The sequence below is a fragment of the Rousettus aegyptiacus genome, unplaced genomic scaffold, assembly GCF_014176215.1.
Source record: "Rousettus aegyptiacus isolate mRouAeg1 unplaced genomic scaffold, mRouAeg1.p scaffold_m13_p_13, whole genome shotgun sequence".
Lineage (NCBI taxonomy): Eukaryota > Metazoa > Chordata > Mammalia > Chiroptera > Pteropodidae > Rousettus > Rousettus aegyptiacus.
In genome coordinates this window covers 58,845,920-58,871,307 of record NW_023416288.1, presented here as the reverse complement: position 1 = coordinate 58,871,307, position 25,388 = coordinate 58,845,920, and the positions used below count along the sequence as shown (strand labels likewise).

The 25,388-nt window shown below is 46.8% G+C and overlaps 2 long non-coding RNA genes across 4 annotated transcripts; one reads left to right on the top strand and one right to left on the bottom strand.

Moving 5' to 3' along the window:
• Nucleotides 1-2,079: 2,079 nt before the first annotated feature.
• On the top strand, nt 2,080-6,121 carry LOC107512839. Of its 2 annotated transcripts, XR_001597420.2 has the most exons (4): nt 2,080-2,211; nt 4,444-4,685; nt 4,774-4,939; nt 6,019-6,121. It is a non-coding gene; the product is annotated as an uncharacterized LOC107512839 (long non-coding RNA). The 2 variants fall into 2 exon arrangements; XR_001597419.2 differs by lacking the exon at nt 2,080-2,211 and having other exon boundaries at nt 4,167-4,685.
• A 2,364-nt stretch (nt 6,122-8,485) lies between these two features.
• LOC107512838 lies at nt 8,486-21,584 on the bottom strand. Of its 2 annotated transcripts, XR_004954049.1 has the most exons (4): nt 17,320-21,584; nt 16,456-16,942; nt 9,247-9,353; nt 8,486-8,765 (listed from the first exon to the last, which is right to left on the bottom strand). It is a non-coding gene; the product is annotated as an uncharacterized LOC107512838 (long non-coding RNA). The 2 variants fall into 2 exon arrangements; XR_004954048.1 differs by having other exon boundaries at nt 8,486-9,353.
• Between the last annotated feature and the right edge of the window lie 3,804 nt (nt 21,585-25,388).

Below are 25,388 nucleotides of genomic sequence, written 5' to 3'. Positions count from 1 at the left end.
AAATCATTGTGTGTTTTTTTTTTTTTTTTGTCTCACAATGTGGCAGGCAAAGTGCTTGTATGAATTGGTGTCAGTTCAGAAGGAAATTCTTGTTCGCTTGTGCTTGTGTTATTAACATCACCTCGATCTGTGACTTCTTTGCAGGAACCTCTTCAAGCCACGTTTCACTGAGAGAGAGTTGGTTTGGAATAAGTGATATAATCCCTGAGTTCATGTGACAGACACACAGAAGCTGCATACTAGGGCACGGGCATTCCTGTTTCAGAATAGATCACGGACTTTGCATGGCAAGTGACCCTCTGACGAATGGAGTCCCTGATTTCAACCTGAAGAAATAGAAATCAATTTATTTTTTATTCAGTTAGATTAAAAACTCAGCATAAGTAGATAAGCATTTTTCTTCCTGGTTCCTAGTAGATTCTCTTATGCATTTCTTGGGCGGGGGAAGGAAAGCACCCTCCTTTGGAAATTTGTCCTTGAACATACCAGGCCTTCTAACTCCTTTGGAAATTTGTCCTTGAACATACCAGGCCTTCATCTCAAGCCTGTGTTTACTGCCTCAAACACTCTCGCTGCTCACTTGCTCTTGGCCTGATTCCTATACTCCCTTCAAGGTCTCTGATTTATCACTTCCTCTGGGGCAGCCTTGCCTGACCGTCCTTAAACCAGGTTGAATACTTTTACTATTCATTTCCTTATCACTCTGCTTCATACAACAAATACCTACTGAGTTTTTATTATGCCAGGCTTATCTAGGTGAGCAAACTGAACATGGCCCTGTGCCTGCAAGGCTTATAGTCTAGAGGAGTTAGGAGTCATGAATCAAGCAGTGACACAAGTAAATATGAAATTACAGTTGTGCTAAATGCTTTGATGGAGAGGTACGAAGTATAATAAAAGCATAAAGGAAGGGGATTCGATCTAGCTTGGGGAATTGAGTTTAAATCTAGAGGAGTACTAGGCAAAGAGGAGAGAGAGTTCCAAGGGGCGAGAAGAGTATACGCAAAGGCCCTGGGGCAGAAGTAGGACATTTATTTTAACATTATACACACACACACACACACACACACGTATGCATATATATATATATATATATATATATATATATATCTTTTTTAAGTTCACAAGTATTTATGAAGGGCATGATTGAGTGAATAAACAAATAGCACGTAAATTGGTGTAACATTTTTTGGTAGGTGATTTGGTAACATCCATTAGAATTTTTTTAAATGTATTTATTTAAATTACTTGCAAGTATACAGTACATTAGTTAAACATCCACATAGTTCATAAAACGATCCCCCCAAATACACCCTCCCTCCCTTGGCCCTCCACCTAGCCAACGTATTCATGCTGACTGCATTCCCTATGCTGTGCTCCCCATCCCTGTGACCAACTATCAACCACTAATTTGTACTTTTTTAACCCTTCACCCCATTCTCCCAGCTGCCCAACGCCCCTCCCCTCTGTCTGTCATCAAATTGTCCACTATATTTGTGCGTCTGTTTTTGATTAGTTTGTTCTTTTTATTCCTTAGATTCCGCATATCGGTGAAATCGTATGGTATTTATCTTTCTTTGTCTGACTCATTTCCCTCAGCATAATAACCTCGAAGTCCACCCATGTCATTGGAACACACGACATATTTTGTAATTTCCTTGTAGAATTGTCCGTGCCGCTCATCAGATGCTGAGCTCCATGAGAGCAGAGACTGCGTCTGTCTCGTTCACTATTATCTCACGCTCACGTAACACGACACCTGCCGCATAGTGGCTGCTCAAGAATTCCTTGCTGAAGAAAGGAATGGGCACACAGGAAAAGCAATAAACCCAGACTAGGGGTTCAGAGAGAGTTTCTCAGAGGAGACAGCACCTGAGTGGAGATGAGATCTAAAAGACAGTTCAGATTTCACTATAGCCAGAAGCTGGAGGAAGCGAGGGAATGAAGGGGCAGTAGCTGTTGAGATGTGTCGAAGGACCAGCAGGGGTCCCTGCCTGGCAGGTCCCCACCTGGCAGCTCCAGCTCTGGGCAGGCGGGGCAGAGGGTGGTGCAAAGAATAAGGCTATTGCGGAACTGGGGAGCGGACGTGGAGAGCCCTGCCTGCTGGCCTGGACCTTTGAGGACTTTGACCTGTGTCGCCACGCAGGTGCGGCAGCGAGAGCCCAGGCGGAGGCAGGTGCAGTGGAGAGGAAGAGGCCTGGGCACTGCCAGGTGGGTGAGGAGTGGTGCCACTAACCACGAGGGGACATAGGAAGAGCAGCTGTGTGTGACGGGGTTGGGGGATGACGGCCACAGAACCGGCCGTGCGGAATTTGAGGTGCTTGTGCGACACCCCCGGGTGTAAACTGTAGTGGTTAAGACTATCGGGTCCGAAGTCGCCATGTCTCCTCTGACTCAGGGTACGGAAACATTAGTCATAACACTATATAAGTTACAAAAACGGATGAGACACTGTCCCTCTCCTGGGGCGGGTTCCAGACTGTCAGGGGGTAAAATACACACAGAGAATTACGCAGAAGGGAGGACGTGTTAGGAGAGGAGCAAGGTGGGAATTCGGAGGGAAGAGAGCAAGAGGTCACTTCTAGAAGGGCGAGAGGAGGTGAGCGTCTGCTTAGAAATCGCCATATAGAGTAAAAGTCACCGGCCATACATATTTTGTGGCAGTGACAGCAAGATAAAATGTGAGTGTCTTCGCTGGCATTAACCTCAGAAAGCTAGCCCTTTAAAACCCAGATTCCACGGCGACTTTTAAAAATGCCCGTTAGTGTGGAGCCTTTTTGAAAGTCTAAATAAATTACATTCATTGGTTTCCTCTTGTCCACACATTAATCTTCTCAAAGACTGCAGTGCATTTATCAGGCCCGTTCTCCCTCTGCAATTGCCTTTCCCTGTGCGTTCTGCGTAGCTGAGTGCACCCCATCGATTTCTGGGGCCTGCCTGTGCCGGGGTGGGAGAGAGCGGGCTTGCTTGCAGTTCTCAGAACCCCTTGCAGAGTCTTCTTCCGGCTTGGGGTCTCACTGGAATATTCTGGCCCCCAGACATCGAGGCTCTGCCTGGTGACAGTCAGCACACTGACTGAGACTTGCACAATTTCGCCACCCCCTCCCCCTAACCTTTCTGAAAGTCTCGGGTGAGCCCCACCCCTCCCCAGGGATTTATGTCATTGAACAACTAAGTAATTTAAACTTATTTGGTGAGCTACCTCCATATACTTGCTTTGATAAATAACCCAGAAATAACCTGGCCTAAGCACCTGAGTCCTTGGACCAGAACTGAGTCAAGGACTGATGTTCAGCTACAAGCCTGGACAAGGTGACCTACAAGGAGTAGGTCTGGGAGAGGAGTCGCTTTGCAAAGAGGCTCCAAGGCTTTGGGTGGAGATGGGAGCTTGCTCCCATGGCTTGTTCATAGCTCCTTAGCTGACTGCGAGTCCAGGAAGGACACTCTATCTTACAATGTCGTGTAGACCAGCTCAGATCCACAGACTCCTAGATCATCCCCCAAAAAGAAAAATTAAAAGCCATAACATAGGCCCCCTTTGTTTAGCCAAGAGACTTCTCGATGGTATTTGAGGAGATGGCCTCATCTTGGCACCTAATTAGGAGGCAGTCGGGGTGTCCATGTCCATTCTCAGAGAGGACAAGCTAGCTGTCACTGTAGAAGGTCAGATGTATGTAGAGGTGCCTCCTTCTCATCCTTTGTCACCTCTTTGCTGTCTGAAACTTGACTGCATATGTCTGACAATAATGACCAGGCTTCCTCTACCCATTAGCCAGACAGTTATTAAAACAATCTGAAAAAATTGCATCATCTCTGGACCTCAAAGGCAGCCCTGGCCCTTGACATCAGAGAGGAATTTTTATTTTATTACTTACTGATTTATTTTATTATTATTTTTTAATGCCTACAGCACGTGGTCTTCCTAGGTGGTCTCCCATCCAAGTACTAACCAGGCCCAACCCTGCTTAGCTTCAGCAATCAGACAAGGTCAGGCATATTCAGGGTGGCATGCCCATGGTACAAAGAGACATTTTTAGAAACGTTTAATTTTAAGTCACTCTTACTCAGCATGACAAGGGGCGAGCTCTGGATGGGAGGAGTTGTTTGAATGATTCCCCGAGTTTATTGTCAGACAAAGCGGGCTGGACTGGTTGGACGAGATGATGTTTGGAGTCCTCTCTAGCCATGAATGCCATTATTCTCATCAGTGACTGGCAAGCGAGGAACACAGTAGAGAGTACATTGGCCTTGAGCTGGGAACAGTTAGAGTTCCCAGAAACCTGAGTGGAGGGAAGAAGGATCAGGCTGGGACAAGTAGGCACCAGCGGAGACTCTTGCCACATAGAAGGCAATACCTATCTTCAGAAATCTGGGTTCAAAAATGAGCCATCAATCCTCGAGAATGCAGGCTAACATGTTATCTCGATCTTGGATGTGCTGAAGTCCTTGGAACCAAGACTAGGATTCAGTTGGAACTGGGGCTCATGACAAAAGCCTGGCCAAATGGAACAAGGTGGAGGAAATTACTGGAACCAAGGAACTGAGATCGTATGGAGACTGACACCCAAGATGGTTTGGCGCCAGCTTCTGGCTATATATGCTTTTAAATTTCTCCTACCGGGGTAATGGGATGAACAAGTCCGAACCTCAAGTTCCGGTTTGGTGGTCTCCGCTGAAAAAGAAAAGTGAGTTTCAGTTGATTATTGAGGTTCATTTTTGTAGAATGAAATTTTAAAATGCAGAAAGTGATCGGATCTCTTTGTCCCTCTGCAGAGACAGTAGAGCCAGCAGAGTCATACTCAGGGCCGGCTTTTATATCTGTGTCTGGACTCGTCCTTCTAGAACTCTTAAAAGTGATAGCGCAGTGAAGGAAGTGCTCAGCAGGCCACACCTGAGGGAGTTACCAGACATTAACGCAAATGCCAACCATGTGCCACAGGTAAGCAACTGAGCCACTGAAGAGATATTCTCAAGAGGTGTTTCTGTGCTCCTCGTTTTGCAGAACATAGAGTCTTTTAGTCAGCATTGTAAAAAAAAAAAAAAAAAAAAAAATCAGAGAGATGACCCCTTGGAACGTGGAAAAAAGAGGGATGTACTGCTGACCTGTGAACTTCGACCCTGCTTCTCGCCCGGTCCCTGCTTTCACCGCCCCGGGTCTCGAACTCATCACTGCTTCCTAGGGGGAGCTCCAGGGAGGGCTGGAAACGAGTTTGGATTCCCACTTCGCACCAGTTGGATCAACCAGCTGTGAGCTCCGTTTTCCCGAGTAAATTGCTCTCACTGCAAAAGTATCAGTCCTAGCTTTCTCACCTGACTGCCGCCTTCACTGTCATGCTCATCTGGTTAGCACGCACACCCATCCGATGTGGTCTGGGGAAGAAATATGCGTGCCTGTGCACGTACAGGTTCACGCACACGCTCTAGTGTTAGCGCTCAGTGGGCGGGGAGGTAGAGAGGTGATCGAAACAGCAGAGAGCCAAATTGTCTTTCTTTTCCCTTTTTCGTGACACATTCACGTGCAAGTTGGAAGACCTAAATGCTGGGCTGCAGGGAACACACGAGTTGAGGGGTTGCTGCTAGGAACCACACCTGCTGTGCCCCGTCCACACTTGGACCTGATTTAGATGGTCAGGCTCTGAACTGTGCATTGATGCTGTAATAGGATGAGACTTTCAGAGATTCGGGGAGAGAGCGATGTGGGATGGGTGTGTGTCATTGGGCTAGAGAGTAGACAGTGCTAGACGGCCCCCAAGGAGGGGCTTCATGATCCCCAATTTCTGCTATTTACATCCTTGTCCAGTTCCTGCCCACATTAGACCAAGTTTGAGCTGGGTGACCAAGGAAATACATCAATGTGACCCCGTTCCCTCCTAATTTCCTACCCACAGAAACTGTGAAATAATGAATGTGTCTCAGGCTTCTGAGTTTGGGGGTCATTTCTTTAGTGCAGAAATAGATGATGATTCCACTCGGCACGTGGGTTTCTTCTTGATCACCAGCCTCCCATCCTTGTTCCAGGCAAGAAGACAAAGAAGAGAGTAACGTACGAATGTGTGATACTCACCTTATGGACCCGGCACGGTTCTGCTTCTCTCCACGGAGCAAAGACTGTGTGCACGGCTCTTCCCAGCTGCAGAGGAGGCTGGGAAATAGGTCCTGTTTTATTTGTCAGCTGAGGACATCACTGCCTGGAATTGACATCGGGGTTCCGTTAGTAAGGAAGAGAGGGAATGGATATTGGAAAGGCAACTACGCTGTGTTAAAATAGATTTATGTCTGAATGTGCTACACACAACATTCTGGGTTCCCAACCTCATTCGCATCACGGGACTGAGAAAATAATGCTTGTATGACAAGCTGGAGTAAATGGAGATTGCTACTTATGGCCAAAGCCACCCACCGGGGGACACAGGCTGACAGAGGACCCACCTAGCTTCTCCAAGGGCTGCGAGGACCAATATCCCTGCAGACCAGTCACATATTCACAGTAAAATTGTTCGACAAATGTCGTAGGTGGAATTTTTTTGGTATTAGCATGCAGGAGCTTTATGAAGTAATGCTTCCAAGAACACTGTGAGGAGTGAGAGACATGAGACTGGTCAAAGGGAGATGCTGAGTAGCAATAGAATGACCTCAGAGACCTCAGCAGGTTCTCTGGGGAGCTGCGAAGTGAGGTGACACTCAGGGTCATCCCACTGTGAGAGGAGAGAGCCAGGTCTTTCCCCCACCACTCTCCATCATGGCTCAGGGACCAGATCGAGGAGGGGATGCGGCTTTGGACAAGAGACTCTCTCTTAGGCTGAAGGCAGTGCCCTGATTGGAACTCACCTGACAGCCACCAGCTGCCTTGACTCCCAGCATCTGGGAGAATGGGTCTCTTGGTCCCAAAAGGGATGGGAGGGTCTGGGCAGAACTCCTTGGATTTGCTTCAGGGGGCTTTGAGTTCCATGATCACAAGGAGTGGCCATGCTTTCCTACAGAATGTCCCTGAGTGGCTCAGTAGGAGCAGAAAACTGGAACACAAAAAATAAAGGTCTTACCCAGAATGGCATCTGCGGTGTTCTCATGCAAATTGGCATCCCAGCCCGCGGATGAGTCCCATGGGCCCGAAGAAGAATCCTGACAGTCTTCAGCAGCGCTTGAGGCTTGACAAATGTATTGCACACACTGCTGTTTATTTGAAGGTAGCCAGACTCTTCTGCAGCATTTAATTGTCATGAGTATCATGTAGCAAGAGGCAACTGAGAGACCGAAATGAGCTCCCAATTTGTCTTTGAAAAATTCTCTCCATTATGAGACTAGAAAGATTAAAAGGATAATAACACCTTACATCCGTATTATGCCTTCCTACCAGCGAAGAGCTTTCATACACGTATTATCTTATTTGAGCCTTACAATAGTCCTATGAGGCAGTAGGAACAGGAATTATTATTCATCTTAGAGGTGAAAAAATTGTGACGTTGGAAACTTATGCCTCCACCTTCTATTCAAAGAACAGGTTGCACTTCTTAATTCTCTTTTTTTTTAATTGGCCAAGATCCTTTCCGGTCTCTCGAAATCCAAGGAGACCACAGCATATGGGCGAATGAGAAGAACGAATTCCCCTTCTCTTATGTGTATCTGCTTTATAGCAGCTTTTCCCCGTCTCTGCAATACAAGAATTAGGAAGCAGAACTCAAACTAGCAACAAGCAAAAAATATGGTGACTGTCACCTTCTGCGATGGTATCACTTATTTATCGTGTCCCTACTGCATACCATGGGATGGTAAAAAAATAAATAAATAAAAAAGGGCGAATAACAATCACGGTTCTTGTGGAGCTAACAATCCAATGAGGGACGTAAACTAGGCGGAGGACTAGCAAACATTAGGGGAAAGAAATGAAGCCCAATTTGACAGGAATGTACAGGAGGTGCAGAGGCTGGAATTCTGTAAGAGAAGAACCAGCGTGAGAGCTGGTCCCGAAAGGATGAGCAGCGACTCCTAGACAGATGATGAAGCAGTAATGAGGACCTCGTGGGGAGCCCGAATCCCGAGCTTAACCACGAGCCAGGGTCTGGGCTCAAATAAAGGCAGAAACGGTCACCGCGTGGCCAATGATGCATTCAGGTGCGTATTTCGCCCACTGAAAGCTCATTACCATCGGCCATACCACTGAACAGCCCAGGCCCACTTGCTCTTCGGTCGGTTTGTTTCCTGACCATGTTTTATCCTGTCAAAATCTGGAAGCGTTGGATAGGGCTATCGCCAGAATTTCAAAGCGATGTTTGGCTGCAGCTTCCCTTGAAGAATAGATCCCTTAGGCTGAGACGTTGTGGGAGTCTTTGTGGCTATTCAGACGGCACTTGGGGCTGCAGATGTCCTCATATCTGCACCAAATCACATGTCCTTTTTGCACGCAGGTGATATATAATCCTTGTGCCCCAGAGAAACAGCCAGCCTTTGAATGGGGTGCTCTTTTCAGAGTTGCCTATTTGTCTTGCTTTTTTTTTTTTTTTTTTTTTCTGTTCCACCTTTATTCTGCTCCTGGAGGGACTATTCCTAATAGGATTAATAAATGAAAAATGTAAATAATGTGACAACCGAAATATAGATTTTCCAGGAATGCAATTTATTGCTGGCTTCGTAGAAGCTTAGTCACGTGATGCCATCTGTTCAACGGCCACTTCCCACACTGCCGGGAGGAGAAGGCTTCACAAATTAAGAGCCGGAGTTCTCAGTTGCTGGCCTGGTTGGCTAGATGTGGCTCCCAGGGGTCGCTGGCCCTAAGGGAGGGGAAGGTGCTGAGTCTGAGAGCGGAAATAACCCCCAACTATAAACCGGTGTCAGGTGGATACGAGTCTTGCCTTTACGCCCAAACTCCAAATAGTCATTGGAAAGCTCGGTAGTGGTAGTGGATTTGAAAAGAGTCGGAGGGAAGAATGAAGGGGAGAGGAAGAGGATGATAATTTGGAGTGCATGTGACAGACCCTTAAGCAACAACATCGGCTAATGGGTATGTTTGCCTTTGACCATTCTGGGAAATTATTTGTAAGACCAAGTGAGCCCATGAACATTTGGGAACTAGACTTCCAAGTGGGGAGAACCTGCCTTTGTAGCATCTTAGTCCTGCAGAGCTGAGCTGGATAGTGAGTCAGGAGATTTCAAGTCCTAGCTATGCCCTTCTTCACCAGCTGCATGACCACGGGCAAGTTACTTAGCATCTCTGCCCCTCTGTTACCTCATTAAATGGCAAGATTCGGTTACCTGGTCTCTAGACATGCCCGATCTTTTATGAAGGACTCCATTTCAGAATCAAAGGCTTGATAAGATGCTCCTTTGCTATATTCGTTCAGCATCATCTTTGATATCACCTGAAGGAGAAGGAAATGGAATCTGTGGTGGCCTTGCCTTCATCAGGAAACGTCATCTGAAGAGGGAAACCTGGAGACCCAACCAGGACACCCGAAGAGTGAAGGAATGTCATCAGGAGCCACCCCTCCACCCCTGGGAGGACCGAGGGGGTGTGAGTTTACTTTCATTACCAGAGAAGGGGAAGCCCTACGAGAGTCTGATGGAGACTGTCAGCCTACATATGACTTCTCCCTGGCCCCTCCTTCCTTCTCTCCCACCTTGCATTCAACATTCTTCCTCCTCGTTATCAGCAATTTACATTTAGAGCAAAGCTATCTAGTCTAGGACAGAGGCTTACTTCCGCTAGCCGATCTTGACCTGAACCCAAACAGGAAGTGCAAAGGTGGCAAGCTGTGAGCAGGAGAGGGGAAGCCAGCCCACCTTGCCAGCATGCTGGGCAGGGGGGAGAGAGGCTCAGAGTCAGGTGGAGATGGGAAGCCTTCACAAAGGTGTTAGATCGGGCCCCCGACTGGCATTCAAGGACCAGGCTTCCCGGGTGTCTCTGAAAGGTCAGCTTCGTAAGGAGGTTCTGAGCAGAGGAATGAGGCTATGAGCACAGGTCTCCCACTGCAGCCAGAGAGGCAAAGGGTGGCTGGGGCTTGTCTCCCGACAAAAAACTTTCCTTCAGAGCCCAGTGTATGTCATGGGGAGAACGAGCTTTTGCTCCTCACTCATTTATTCATTTGTGGAAGAATTTCAGTCTAAAATGGAACTAGAGGATGGATATAAAGAGGAGAATCTCATGCATGGGCCTCAGGAAGACAAAAATTAAGGGCTAAGAGACTGATCTCCTGTAAATGCTTGATTTACAGAAAATTGATAATGTCGGAACTTTCTTGGATGATGAGGGGTCGGTCAGGGGTTGTCTCATATTAACCTTGGGATGTTTTTTGACAGAGGCATGAGTAGGAGATGACCCAGGTGGGGTTGGTCACTCAAAATGGGCTAGTTTGAGCTTTGGTTGTGTGACTAGACAGGTTTTGTCTGCTTGGGAGCATTTCAAAGTCTGGTCTCTGTTTTTTATTTTAACCGACTCTACCTAGACTGTCCCCTCTTTTTATTTCTTATCCATAAATACAACCTACCCCATATCCACAATGGACTAGCCTGTAGCTTGCCACGGTTTGCTCATCCCAAATTGCAATTTCTTGGCTATTCCTGAATAAGCTCATATTTTTAAGCTTAGCTCAATTTACTTCTTTATTCAGGTCAACACGTTCGTTCACACATGTACTCATTCACCAAGCAGTTATCGAGTCTGCAGTGTATAAGACACTGAGAATCCCGTGGATTCCACGGCGGGCAAAAGATCATAGAAAATTCCTGCCTTCAGGAAGCTCATGTTCTCATGGAAGAGAGAGGCACTCGAGACAACCGAAAAATTATAAAATAATAACACGTGGTGAAAACTGTTAGAAAGCAAAACAGAGCAGAGTAAAATGGTAGAGCGTGAAGGGAGGGAGAGTTTCAATAAGGTAGTGAGGGAAGGTGGCCTTTGAACTAAGATCTAAATAAAGTGAGGGAGCCAGCCCTGGGGCTTTCTGGGGTAAAAAAAAAAAAAAAAAAAAGAAACCAGCCCTGGCCTGTGGGAACCAATCTGCGAGCGCCCGAGGCAGGCAGCAGTGTGCCTGCTGCGTTCTGTTCTAGGACTCGCAAAACACCTCCTGGCTGCAGCAGAGTGCAAGAGCGAGAGCTCCAGGGCCTGGAGGGAGCAGAGGCCAGCAAACACCAGCTCCGGGCCCTGCCTTGGGGCCTCCGATTTCCTCCTGAATTTGACGGATAGCATGATGGGATTAAATTCTCCAAGGGGTCACTCTGGGCTGGTGTGTGGAGAACGAACTACACCGTGGTCCCCCTTTATCCTATAGCGCATATGCTCCGAGCCCCCAGTGGGTGCCTGAAACTTCGGGTAGTACTGAACCCTATATATACTGTGTTTTTTCCTATACCTACGTACCTGGGATAAAGTTTAGTTTGTAAATTAGGCACAGTAAGAGGGTAACGACAGCAACTAATAAGAAAATCGAGCAGGTATAGCAACCTACTGTAATATAAGTTTGGGGAATGTGGTCCCTCTTTCCGAGAACTGAGACGCCTACTAAGTGAGTAATGGACAAGCGCGCATGCAGGATGGAGACGCTGGACGAAGAGATGATTTATGCCCCGGGTATGAATTTTGTTGTGAGTTTTTCCATACCGTCCCTTCATTTTCCAGAAATTAAGCGGTCCCAGGAAAGCAGATGTTTGATGGGTAGTTGTGTGGCGTCAGATAAGGCATGCCACCTGTCCAGCTCTGTCCTTTCATCCGTGAAGGAAGGCTGGGTTCTTGTAGCTGCCACAGTCTGCGGCCCAGGGCGACAGCAGGCTGTTTCCGATATCTGGCTTCATCTGCACACCCGTTAGGGCCATGGCGGTGATGCCTTTAGGAACCCGGTATTCCTCTGACTCATGGACCGGCAGCAGCACCGAGAAGCAATGGCCTTGTCCATCTTCCCTGATGCCTGCCCCTTGGTTTTCCTCCTGCAGAAGCCAGAGCCGAGTGAATCTAGCAAAGGCTGCTCTTGGGGAAGGTTTGCATGGTCGCCGGAGACAGATCGCACGGCCCGAATCGAATCCCCTGGTCACGTGCTCAGCCACTCCCCGCCGCATCCTGGCTCTCATCGCCGCCTGCGTTTTGTTCACCCCTCCATTTAGTCTCTGTCGCCCTTCACTAGAACTTAATCTCCACGAGACCAGAGGCCCCCTTGTCATGCACACCGCGTGATGCATGCGGGACACAGAGTGGGCCCTCACTCGTGCTTTGCTGAGCGAGGGTGCAAGTGAACGGACGTGCCCGCGACAGCCGGCTCACACAGGCCGGGTCCACAGGACGGCAACACACCTGGATGGACCATGACGTGGGAGCAAACGCGGAGCCCGCGAGTGGCCGCGGAGAGCCCAACAGCACAGCCCCTTTGGAGCTGCAATTCTGGTGACTTTCATATGCAGGTTTAATGTGGAGCAAGTTAGATCAAATAGTCCCTCAGCTGCATGTCACCGAGCGGTTCGCTGGGGAGCTGGGTCTTCTTCCCCTTTTTGCCGTGTTTAGGCAGGCTCGAAGGTAGAGCTGCCTAAGGTGCAGGAAAGGGTTGCGAATAACGTGACTGATTCGGGAAAGGACACGATGTGGTCTCAGGTGCGGTTCGCAATGGGGTCAGATGGCTGGCTGGGAATATGGGAGGCTGACGGAAGAGCCCACTAGGCATTCGAAATAAGAAATGAGGCTGCCAGCCCCAATAGGCCCACGGGGGGGTGCTTTCCCTCCTCAGTTGGCCTCAGTTCGACACTCTCTACTCCTTACTTCACAGAGTTTTGTTTAGACACAGCTCCTTCCTGCCAGATCATACCTGTTATTAATTACTCCCCTCATGACATTATACGCTTCCTAAATTTGTACCTTGACTAACCTGGAACCCCGCCCTGCCTGTGCCCTCTCTGGACATACGAGATGGGTCAAGGCAGTGAGGACGGCATCTGTTTGGTATATCCCCCACGGCTCCGGCTGGACACCCTGCCAGTGGCTTGTGGAGCCTTCGTGGAAGTCTGCAGGTGTGAGAGGGACAGGAGACGTCCTTGGAAATCGCAGGAGAGGTGGGCTGCTGGGCGTGCTCATTGAGCTCATTCATTGATTTCAGCTACCAATGGGACTATGTTTGCCCGTTTATTCGAAAGTACTTATTTCCTTTCCTCTCCTTTAGTTTTTCGTCTGTTCCGCCCTTGGCGGTAAATTACTCTACGTCCACTGCTCAGCAGCTGGTGGCGCAGGACTTTCCTTCCTGAGTGTAGGCAGTGGCCTGAGCCCCCACAGAAGTGCTCGCAAATCTGCTTTGGTAATCAATGTTTGATCAGCGAATGAACAGAGATGATGCTGCGTTCAGGAAAAAAAAAAAAAAATGGGAGATCTGATCTCGTTTTCCTCAGGCCTGCCATTTCCCCTTGAGAGAAGTAAAATACAGGATTATCGAGAGGATTAATGAGGTGACATGTAAAGCGCTTGGCACACAGGGGGTGATCAACACATATCCGCCCTCTTTCTTGCACCAGAGCTGTAATCTCTCTGCCTAAGGGCCTGGTGGGAAGGCAGAGAAATGACTCCCCACGATCGAGGTCTGAGTCAGCCTCTCCCAACTTGGTTGTCACCAACCCGGCTCTTTGCGGGTGCTTTGGGGCCGTCTTCCTTAACTCGATCCAAACTGTATCCCCAAAACTAGTGAGGGTCAAAAGAGATGCCATCCCTTTTCCAGGCTCCTCATAGGCAGCTCTGGCTGTCTATCTGAGTCAAAGGTTGTAACAGAGGATTAAAAACAGATCAAAACAACAACAACAACAGCAACCAATTCCCTCTAAGTCATCAGCAAAATAAACAGGAACTTTCAGGACTGTGGGCCAACTGATGAGGAGATGGAAAGTGGAGCAATGGCGCCACTCAGTGGTAAAACTGAGAATGACAGCTTTGGCTGCTGGCTTTTCGTTAACTTCATTATGGTCAGAGTTAGATACCTGGAACCGCCTGATCGAAGGCTTGGCGTTTTAAAGCACAAGGCTGATGGCGCCGGCTCACAGGGACCGGCACGCTAACACAGAGGAAACTTTAAACAACTGTTTTAGTAAGGGCAGCAAGCAAGGGAGTGGGAATGGAGCCACAGAAATGAATCCTCTCTAGAGAGATAACAAATAGAGTATTGCTTACAGTGTGTCAGTGGCACAAGGAAGGATTTTGCAAATGCTGTTCTTCTATCACCTGCCTCAGAATTACCTGGAGAGCCCGGTAAAGGTGCAGATTCCTGACCCACTCCAGACCTACTGAGTCAGAACCTCTCGGGATAGTGACTGGGAGTTTGTGTTCTTAACGAATACCTTGGGCGAGTCTGGAGCATGTTAAAATTTGGCACCAGCAAGTGACCAGAAGCCAAGGAACGAGGAGCCAGAAAGGCTCATTGAACTCATTCTATAAAAAGAGAAAGAGATAGAAACTTGAAGGAGAAGGGAATCCTGAATTGATTGATACACACATACACACTCATACTCACATGAGTCCTATCTGTGCAATTGAACAAGTATATAAATGGAAATTTTTGTTTGCTAGACAGAGAGGATTTTTAAGATCCTTTTCTTTTTTCATTAAATCAAGTCCGAGTTAAGTTGCTTAAACTCGAGCACTTCCCATACATTTTAGTACTGGGTAATTCAGTTACGTTCCGTGACCTTTAACCCTTACATCAAAATTGAGACCTGCTTTCACTCCTTTTCATAAGTTCTAACATTAGACTCCTAGGCTCTAATGCGCTCTATTTAATTCCAAGGAGAGAGAAAACCGTGCTGGAAGGAAAATCGTTTTCCCTCTGAAATTTGTTTTCTCCCAGAGGCTAGCAAGGTGCCTGACAAAGAGTGGACATTCCAAATATTTGATGAATGAAATGAATAAGTGATTGAATGGAAGGAAGGAAGGAAGGAAGGAAGGAAGGAAGGAAGGAAGGAAGAGAGAGAGAGAAAAAGGAGCCGAGCATGTACACCTTTCCTTTTAACCTGCTCTTCTTCCGTCTCCCTTCAGGCCCCTCCCTGTGACCTGTCCTGTTTGCAGCTCTAATTTGTTCCCCTGCTCAGTCCTTTTCGGCAATTTCTGATGGGGTGCAGCCACCCCATGGGAGCTCAGGAATTATGTGCAAACCGTGTGCCGATCTGAGGATGCCGTGCACAGTATGGACCTTTCGATGGCTGGGCAATGTAAAAACAAAACAAAACCTTCGTTCGTAGCGGTGTAAATACTCCCCCTGTGGCCTCTTTCGAGGAAACACAGAGGAGAAGCACAACATCTTACAGTATTTCACATATAGAAATAATTGTAAATAACCCCGAGAGCCTAGATAATAGTAAAATGTAACACGATAATTAGGAAGTGATGAGTTTTGAGGATTCATTAACTTCGTTTCTAATATAATCTAATTGTGTTTATATCATTAATTTTTTTTTTAATGAACCTTGTTTTTACAAAATCCCTGAAAATGTATCAGTAGGCTCTCATGAGCTGGGATGAGCCAGTTTCAACAAACAACCATTCTGCTCCAAGAAACCTTCCGCCACTAACTTAAAGCCAGAGAGGAAAGACCAGGGCTGGGGCAAGAATTGCTGGCTAGAGTGACTCTCAGGAAAGAATTTTCTGGCCCAGCTGCTGGGCAGGCAGCGAAGCCTTACTGGGAGTGTTCTCTCTGAGGCCTTCCTTCTGAAGTTTCGCCCTCCGCGGGGCGTGGTGTGGTGTTCACTCGAAGCCCTCCCTGGTCCCAGAGCTAGGACTATGTGGCCGGCAGGCATACTCCCAGGCCAGCCCTGTGTGGAACCCAGTGAGGTTCCTGGCCCACAGGAGGGGACTTCGGTGAATATTCTCCGTTGCATGAACTGCCAGGCAGAGAGGACACGGGCCCGGAGTCAGAAGGCTGCGTTCTGGCCTTGGGCCTGCCATTGCCACGTTACGCGACTTCGCGGTTTCTGGGTCTCAGTGTCCTCGTCTCTGAGAGATGGGAGTTGGGCCATGTGAGTCCGAGGGCTCTACCAGTGTTCCAGGACTCTCTTCTCTGGGGCGACTGGTCCTGGGGTCTGCTCGCCACTCCGACCTGGTCAGCTCAGCCTCAGGGCATGGCTTCATCGCAGGGTCAGAGGTCTCCAGCCCCTCAAGGATTGACCCTGCTGTCCCTGACGCATGGGAAAATTTCCTCAAGAACCCACCTGTCCCATTAATGGTAGGATTCCAGCTCCACAGACAGGATTTCCTCAGAGATTCCTGAGAAGGGTGTTGCTGTGTCCCCAGGCGGAGGTCAGCCCTTAGGCTCTCACCAGAGTGGCCTTGGTGACCTCAGGGAAACTTCCAGCACCAGCTCCCTTCCTCCCTCTCCCAGCAGATGTCAGATAAGAAGTCCCAGGGAACAGCAAATATACTAAGAGCCACTTAAGTGGACTGTACACTTTAAAATGGCGAATTTCACGTTAAGCAAATTAGATTTCAATTCTAAAAAGCATTTGAATACTTACCAAAGCACAGTGCCTCTCAGGGGTAGAGAGAGGCAAATGGGTATCCCAAGATACCCGGGACCAAGTCCTGTCAGACGTTTTTCTTTTTGGAACCCAGAATCCGATGGCGTGCATTTATCCCACTACTTGATTAAATACGTTGGATGACAGTGTTCACGTGAACCCCAAGTGCTGAGTCCTACAATGGCGAGGTGGAGTGTGAGAACCCTCCCCGTCCAGGGTGAGATGATGCTGGAGAGAAGAGCCAGGTGTCACCGGGCTGACCTCCGCTCCAGCCCGGCCAAGCTCTTCTTCCTGCTGATACAGCTTCTGGTTCTTCACAGCTTTTCAGACAAGCGTCAGCTGGGGGCTCTGAGTCCCCCTATCGACTCAGAGCGCCTTGTGGAAAAATCCCTTTTTTCCTTTTGCTTGGCTGAGACCAGGTTGGAATTTTCCAAAAGAAACTTTTTTCCTCAGGAACTTAGAAAAGCAAAAGCACACTAAGTTCCTAGAAAACAAAACAACAAAACAAAACCCTTTCCACCAGAATGTAGATTTCCACCGTGGTCGAAGCACAGATCAATGTCGGGGTGGGGGGGAGGGGGAGTGGGTGGGACGGCTTTTCTCTCCTCAAATCTGAACAAGAGCCCAGCTCGCAACCCCCCTCCATTTGGTCCTTTGGTATCTTTCCCTCCCACTCTCCTCTGTGGCCCCCTGCCCTTCCTGGGGCCGAGATGAGCCCAGCCCTGGACTTGCCATGAAGACCCTGTCCAAAGCTGAGCGCTGGAGGAGGAGTCTTGAGTGACCAGGTCCTTTTTGGTGCCACTTTCCAAATCAGTCCCAGAATTACAGAGTGACAGATCTGGTAGAGACCCTATTGCCCACCTGGTCATCCTTCTGGTAGGTGAAGTATCTTCCCATGAAGACCCAGGGTGTCAAGCTGGAAGGTGCTTGTGGGTGGCCATAGAGCTGGCCATGTGGTATCAGGCACCTTGGAAGCCAAGTTTGCCTGTGGGATAGATCGGGAATGACTGGCCGAGATGTGCTGCAAGTCAACAGTCCCCATCAGGCAGAGTCTGGCTCACAAATAGAATAATCTAGCTCTTCTCAGAGCTACCCCGAAGCTAACCCCAGCTAACCCCAGATAGTATGCAAGATATCTGAGGGCTAAGTCTCATCCAAGTCTTGATCTTACTCCATCCGTCCATGCTATGCCATCTCATGGGGTCTTCGTGGGTTTGGCCGTGGACCTGCTAGCATCAAGGATCCTGGTACCTTCTCACATACAGTTCCCATGTGAGTGATACAGACATGAGCATCCTGGACCCAGAGGAAGAGGCTTCTGAGAGCTGAACTGTGAGGAAGCATGGCCAGAGAGGGTGGGGCAACTTGGACAGGTAGAGAGGAGGGGAGGCTGTTCTGGGGGTGGGATGGGGAAGGGAGAGTCAGTCACCACCGAGATAGAGCACACCCAGCATGATGAGGCACGTTTCTAGTCTACTGCCTCTGCCATTGCCATGTGCAGGAAGTCTTGGTCCTGGAGTGACCATATGGCTGACAACTTGCGAAGGCATGAGAAAGGCAGAGCACAGCCTGGGGACCAGTGCAAGGGGCTGTCTGTGCAGCAGCTCAGAGGAGGAGTCATCATTCCAGCCGACAGCCATCCAGAGCGCGCAGCATGTTCATGGCGCTTACCGCATGCCAGGCAGCGCTGTGGTTCTGGCAAATTGTCTCATCTAATTCTCATAATGTTGTAAGACACGGGCATTTTTATTTCCTTCATTTTATAGATGGTGAAACTGGGGTACGGAAAGGTGAAGTAACTCGCTCAAGGATCTATTGGCAAACAGTAGAGCCGGATTCAACCCAGGAGTCTGGATCCAGCATCCACGCTGCACCGAACCATTCAACCATACTTCCCCTCAGGTCAGAACTGGACTTGAGGGGCAGAAAGACAAATGCACAGCAGAGGACAGAATATAGCTTTGCTCTTGGGACATTGGAATGAACGCCTTTTACAGGGATGTTTGATTCATTTCTGTTCAAGGGTTGGCCCCGGAGATGCAAAAATAAACAAAACGACTTCCTTGGAAAACTCCTGAACTAGAGGGGTGTAGTAGCTTTCTAGGATTAGAGGTAATCTGCATACTCAGTGGGCTACCAGGCCCTCAAGCAGTACACAGACCAGTGGGAAGAGGCGCTCGCCAAAGCCCATGAGCCCTGGTGGGCAGGAGGAGAAGGGGGGCCGGTTACCCAGCTGTATTTGAACAAAGAGCACCAGGCAGAGGGTGCGGCATGAGCTAAGGCCCATGGGACTAAGGCACCCTGGCATAGCAGAGAAATGACAAGTTCCTGGCTGGAGGGCAGAATCTAGGAAGGGAGAGGGTAAAGTTCAAGTGCAAGTTTGGCATCAGTGGTGACAAGTTTGAGAGCTCAGAAGAGGGTTGGGATGGAGATAGAGATTGAAAAGCTTACCTGGAGGAATAATTTGAAATTCTACATGATTTTTCTCTTTTGTCTCCACAAGTCCTTTACACTTCATCTGCTTTAGGCAACCACATTTCTGGGAAGAGCTTAGAATTGGTCGTAGATGGAGTTATTATTATTTAATTAATATTAAATCAATGCTTTTTCACTATTAAATTTGCGGTTGCTTTAGGGTAATTTTTATGCAGCCACAGTAACCGGAACACACATAGAGTTTTGTTTGATAACTTTTGCATTTATTAGCATAAGCGTTTACTTCATAATCGTAATTACCATTTTATTGGCTGCAAAATATTTTGAATGATGTAGGACAGCTTATTTAAATATTGTGCTATACTTGGCTATTTAGACAGCTTCTCATTTCTTTCTACTTAAGTAGCAATATATAAAGTCGTGCACAGAGATTCTTCTTTTTCTTTGAACTGCTTCATTGGGGCAAATTTCCCAGAAGTGGAATTACTTTTGGGTGTGAACATTTTTATGACTCCAAAAATGTGCTGCCAAACTGTGCCTCAGACGAAATTGCAATAATAGATTATTCTGCCATCCATCCTGTTTGGCAAGCTCTGTATACAAAACCACCTCAAATTTGTTTTGTATTTAAGTCGAATACAAATAATTAAGTGCATTAAAGAAAAATCTTCACTGTATGTCGTCAGTATTAGACATTATTGCTTTTAATTCTAGCTAACTTAATCAGTGAAAATTGTATTTCATCATTGTTTAGAATTTGTAGATATTGGGTGAGTACTGAGGCTGAGATTTTGCTGTATTTTAAAAATTGTTTTTCCATATTTTAAGAGTTGTGGAAAAATTGCTCTGTACATAGAAATATCTATGTATGTTCTTTATCCAACAATGTATTTTTAATAGCTCTTGATATCACCGCTTTTTAAACTGAAAGTCACAATTCACTAGCAGATTATGAAGTTAAGTGGCTCGTGACCAGCATTAAAATAAAAAATTACAATGGAATAGAACAAAAATATTTAAAAATTATATTCTGATAATGTTATCAGAATAAAATTAAAATATCATTCCATGCATTGTCAGGTTTTTGTGTGTGAAACTTTTGTTTCGACACGAGTATGTATGGGGTCATGATACGGAAGCTTCTTTTTCTTTGTGGAGGATGCAACCAAAATATTTTTAAAAATTGACCTTAAAAAACATATTTATTAACTCCCTTTTTAAATTGATATAAACATTTCCCAAGCTGCGTCTTCCCCTTTTTATACTGAATTAGCTTTCTTTTGTACCATTTACATTTTTCTTGTCTTAGAGCCTGGCAGTTTTGTTTTTAGTTGAAATCAGAAATTCATCTTGTTTCTACGAAAGTGATAAATGATCCATCGCATTTTTTGTCAATTCTGTTCTTACTGAAGCGTTCTCTGGGCACCCCTTAACTTATAAAAACTCATGTCGGCTCAGCGAAATGCAAATGTTGTTAGGGAGTGGGCAAATCCAGACTATGTGGTAATTACGGGAGCAGGAGCACGGGCCCTGTGCTCACTTCCAGTTGTCAAAGTTTACGTTGCATCAGCAAAATGGGGTCTGGTGCAAATGCTGTTATAAGCAAATGTGATAATAGTCACCCAAAGATAGCTACAGAATAACGAAAACAGTTGAAGAGGAAATAAAGTTTAAAATTGACAGAACACATGTGAATACTCGGAATCAGAAAGAGAGACGAGTTTGGGGACAAAACAGTTCAAGTAGAGAGTGGTAAAATGACAGTGATAATAATAATTATGACCCTGTATTATGTGTTTTCTAGGCTCATTCACTCTTCACCATTACTTATGATGGTTTATCATTATTTCCATGCTAGAGATAGGAAAACCAAAGCCACAGAAGGCTGTATGATTTGCCCAAGCGCACTCAGCCAGCAGATGCCTGGGATTTGAACTTCAAGCCCATGCTCTTAATTATTGCCCTGTGCTGCCTCTCACGGGGAGCCAGGGGTTGCTGTCAAAGGAAAAAAAGGTGAATGAATGCCTGGGGCGAGAGTTACTCCCATCTTAGGATTCACAAAGGAATACTTCTGTTGCTCCATGGAACCTTCCAGATTTCCGCATCTACTCTGGGGAATTGCTTTCAAGCAACCGGATTGGGTCACCTAGAATAAAAGCAGCTTCAACACTGTTAAGTGCATTGTGAAAATTCCAAATGTTACGAGGTCTCAAAGAGGCCGGGGAGTCGGTGGCACAGATGTGGCAGCCCGTGCACGTGGATGTGTGGCTTGGCTCAGCCTCCTTCCAGCTGTGTGACGTCAGGCAAGTCCTCTTCATCCGTAAGATAGAGATAATAATACCACATACCTACTACGATAGACAGCGGTATGTTAGTATTAGCTATATTATTATTATTACATGCTATAATTATTTCTTTTTGGATAATTGTGAAAAATTTTGAAGCTGGTATACTGTATACTAGTTGTACTTTGGTTTCTCTGGTTGGATTTTAGGAGATAATCTAGTTTTATTAGCACCATATTGACAGAGTTTTATGTTGATGTTTGCTAGCTATATTTAATCACCTGGTATTTTCTTACCTAATTCTTGTTTCCAGAATACATGCTTGTTGGGAGCCATTAAGAGACACTGAAGAAGTCCCGTAGCTGATAGCCATGAAGCGACTGCCGAGACTGCTTAAACAATGGTTCTAGGAAGCAGGGTGTGGAATTAAACGTTACCAACCCTGGAGGGGAGGTTTGCCTCCTAAAAAAATCCTCTTAAGATAGTGGAATGTTTTACAGCCCAGAAAAGGATGTTCATACCCTGAGGGAAGGATATTTAGGAACTTATGTTAATGCCAGCATTCCTATCGTATTGTACTCTGTGCTTCGCTATTGTATCCAAAAACTTATATAAAGGCTGCGCTAAATAAACTCGAGGCTGCAGCAGTGACTGTATGCCCTCCCGAAGCGCCTTCCTGTCTTCTTTTTTTCTGAGGCTTCACCCCCCTCTTTCAATCTCTGCCGGCGGGCTCTGGCACATGCTATTCGGGTCAGGCGACCATATGTCCCAGTTTACACTTGCTCTAGCAACCCAGAAGTGTCCTGGTTTGGCAGATAAACCACGTGGTCATCCTATCTGGAATACCATAACCGCTCCCTTCCCTGGTCACTGCTGCATTCTGCGATCTGGGTCGGGGGTCCGAGCCTGGCATGGATTCAAGGGCAGCAGTTCCAAACACTTTTCATGCCAGGACCCTGTTGGCAGGCTGCAGAGGCCTTTGGACTCCTTCTAAGAAAAAAATTTCTAAGGCATGAAGTAAAATGTACAGGATTACAAAAGAATTCCATAATTTTAAAGAGTGCTAACACAATATTCGAAGAAAACAAATTTGTGATATACTAATATATACACTTCTAATTAATAATTAAATAACAGGTCAGGTGGCAGGTTTAATAACTATCGTACTTGTAAAGCAATGATGAGCATATCGATGTCCTGAGATATCTGTTAACAATGGTAATGTGATATAGAAATTTCTAAGATTTCCATTAGTGACAAAATCGCACCACTTCTGTATGTTTTCCGTGTTCACAATAGAATGCCGCATTTTCCCTGTCCGAGTTCCTAGACCTCGTGACTTCTTTCCAGGCCTCTTGTGGACCCCACTGTCGGAACCCCTGCACCAGGGCGAACCTTTGCTACAAGCAGGAGGGGGCGTCAATTGCACAAAGATCAGGGGAAAAAAAGAAAAAAGAAAAAGAAAAAGATTGCGATGGTCGTAGGTTTGGTGATGGGGACAAGGAGCGGGGGGGAAATGATGTGGGAGGTTGACCGAAGGGATACGAGGGCAGGCTAGGCCTGCCACCTGTCTCTGCGGACGGAACACGGCAGCGTATACGGCAGGAAAGTGAATCTGCACAGTGGCTCAGAATGTGGACTTTGAAGTCCATGTTGAACCCCACGCCTGCTGTTTACCAGCAAGTACTTTGCAAAAGCCAAACGACTGCTCTGTGACTCAGTTTCTCCTCTGCGGTGGGAGTAATAACACCCACCTCACAGAATCACTTTGAGGATTAGGTCAGGTAATATATGTAAAATGCTTAGGACAGTGCCCTATATTTTTTTTATGAGCCCTCCACTGACAGTTCTGTGAATAGCATCGTGGTTATTGGTACCAAGTGTTACAGAAACATTGGCACTGACTCCTGTGTGCCAGCAGGGGGGCAACAAACACCAGGCTTCCAGCATAAGAGGACAAGAACAGGGAGTCTCTTCTGCTCACACAGAATGAACTGGTGAACTAGGTGCCTTCTGCCTTCTTTGCTTAGTCCTCTGTGCCCAGATCACCGCAGCATTGTTGGGAATATTCTGGAAAGGCCGGCAGACCAGGGACGGGGCCAGAGACCCGCTGTTTGGATATATCCTGTCCAATCCGAGCAGCATTTTAATATTATAATTAGAATTCTGTATATAGTGGGGGCCTCTCAGTTTATTCTCACATACTCCCTCTTTAAACGTTTCTTATTAAGTAACCTTTCACCTGCCTCCTTATTCATAGAAATATCACCTGCCCTCCAGCAACTCCCAGGAGCCAACAGAATTTACACAATTTGTGGTCAACTTAGAAATATTCAACCCAGGATGTACTGTTCTGTCCTCCATCACTGCACCATGATGAAATCATTGCCTTATCGTACCTTACACAGAATAATCTGGAAAGCTTTTGAATTAGAGCACACAGAGAAAGAAATCATCCCAATTACCGTGGCAGGAAGTTAGCAAGTTGTACATGTCAAAGTCATATCACCCTATCCTATTGCAACCCTTCTCAAGGACATTCAAGAAGTGATAAGCAATTAAATAGAACGATAAAAACAATGTGCCTGAGATAGGCAAGTTGAAGTATTGTTTATAAAACTGGTTCTAAGGGAGAATGCTTTCTTCTTCCAAGTGACTGATCTAGGAATCGTTGGTAAATTTGTAACCGGAAGCTGGACGTTCTTTTCTATGCCTCTGGCACATGCCACAAAGCCGAACGTGTAACTAGGTCTCCAAGAAGACTTATGGAAAGGTACTAGAATTTGGAAAATGAGCAGAGAGAACCTCGAGAGAGTCATGTGGGTTCTCCATTTCCTGGTTTTAATTTTTCTAAGACTTTTTTTTTTTTTTTAAGATCGGAACACTTTTGTCACAGATGAAATCTTACACACATTTCCAACAAACAAAATAGATAAGAAGGAATGCTTTCTGGTTGAGGTGGGCAGGGAGGGAAAGAGGAGGCCCACATACCCCACCCCCTACCTTTCCCACCCCTACTCCTGGCACCTTCTTGACCCTCAGCCCTGTGTACAAACCCAGGCTTCCTCAGAAATGCATCTTGAACCCCCTGCTTCCCACTGGATGACAAACCAGTCTAGCCTCTAGTCCAGATCAGGCTACATACAAGTCGACGGTTTAGGGGTTCCAAACTGACAAGTTCAGGGTGAGGCGACGCCTATGCAGGGGACCTATAGATAAAGAACACACGACGTAAACACCTGGAAACGTAAGTTCAAATCCTGGCTGTTCCACCAACTGTCTGGCTGGCCTTCTGAGAGTCACTTGCCCAGTCCAGCATAATGAAAGCTGGAGCCACGTGACACCTGAGAGCCTCGCCAGAGTCAACTCTCTTGTTGAAACCTACTGATTCATTGTTGACCGGGAGAGAAGGCCACACAATTCTCCTCTGTGCCCAGGTCCTGGCCGGGAGCCTCTGAAGCAGGCCAAGGGCCACAGTGCAGTGGCAGTGTGTTCGCAGCCATCCTGTGCTCTGGCGGTTGGTCCTTGTCCCGTGCCGGGAGGCCTACTGTGCTGCCTGCTCTGCTGAGCCATGGGGACTGTCCTCTTTTTCGGGTCCCTTTTGATCCTGTGCACCAGTTCCACCAAAATGCATCTGACGTCTGTACTGGGCCCCAGGCTCACCCTTCCTTCTTGGGTCCCAGCTATCTAGTAGGTATATAAAAGGCACTGAGAATTCTCTTCTAAAATCTGCTGTCTCAGGTCTGTCCGTCTCTCTCACTTCCCAATACCACTGCAACTATGCCTGGCTTGCAACTCTGGCCTACTTTGTTCCTCACTAGTGAATCTCATGACACAGGATAGAAAACCAAGGAAAGTAGGAGAGAACGCTGATTCTTAAAAGATGATTACTTTCAAAAATTTTGCTCGATAACATGCAGTTGGGCACTCTAAATTTTCTGTGTCTAAATCAGATAGCAGCAGAAAGAGTCAGAAAAACTAGTTTAAGCATGATTTGGGGGAAAGGTCACAGAACCGGAAGGTAGGACTGTCGACTAGCGACTAGCCGTGATTATTCTTGATTTAAGCTCATCGACTGTAAAATGAAAATCATGATATCGCTCGAGACTATTGTAAGGATTAGGTGAGATCATCCGTTTATCCAGCAAACATGTCTTTTTATCTTGAAATTTGTCGTATATGTACAGAAAGTATATAAAATATCTGTAT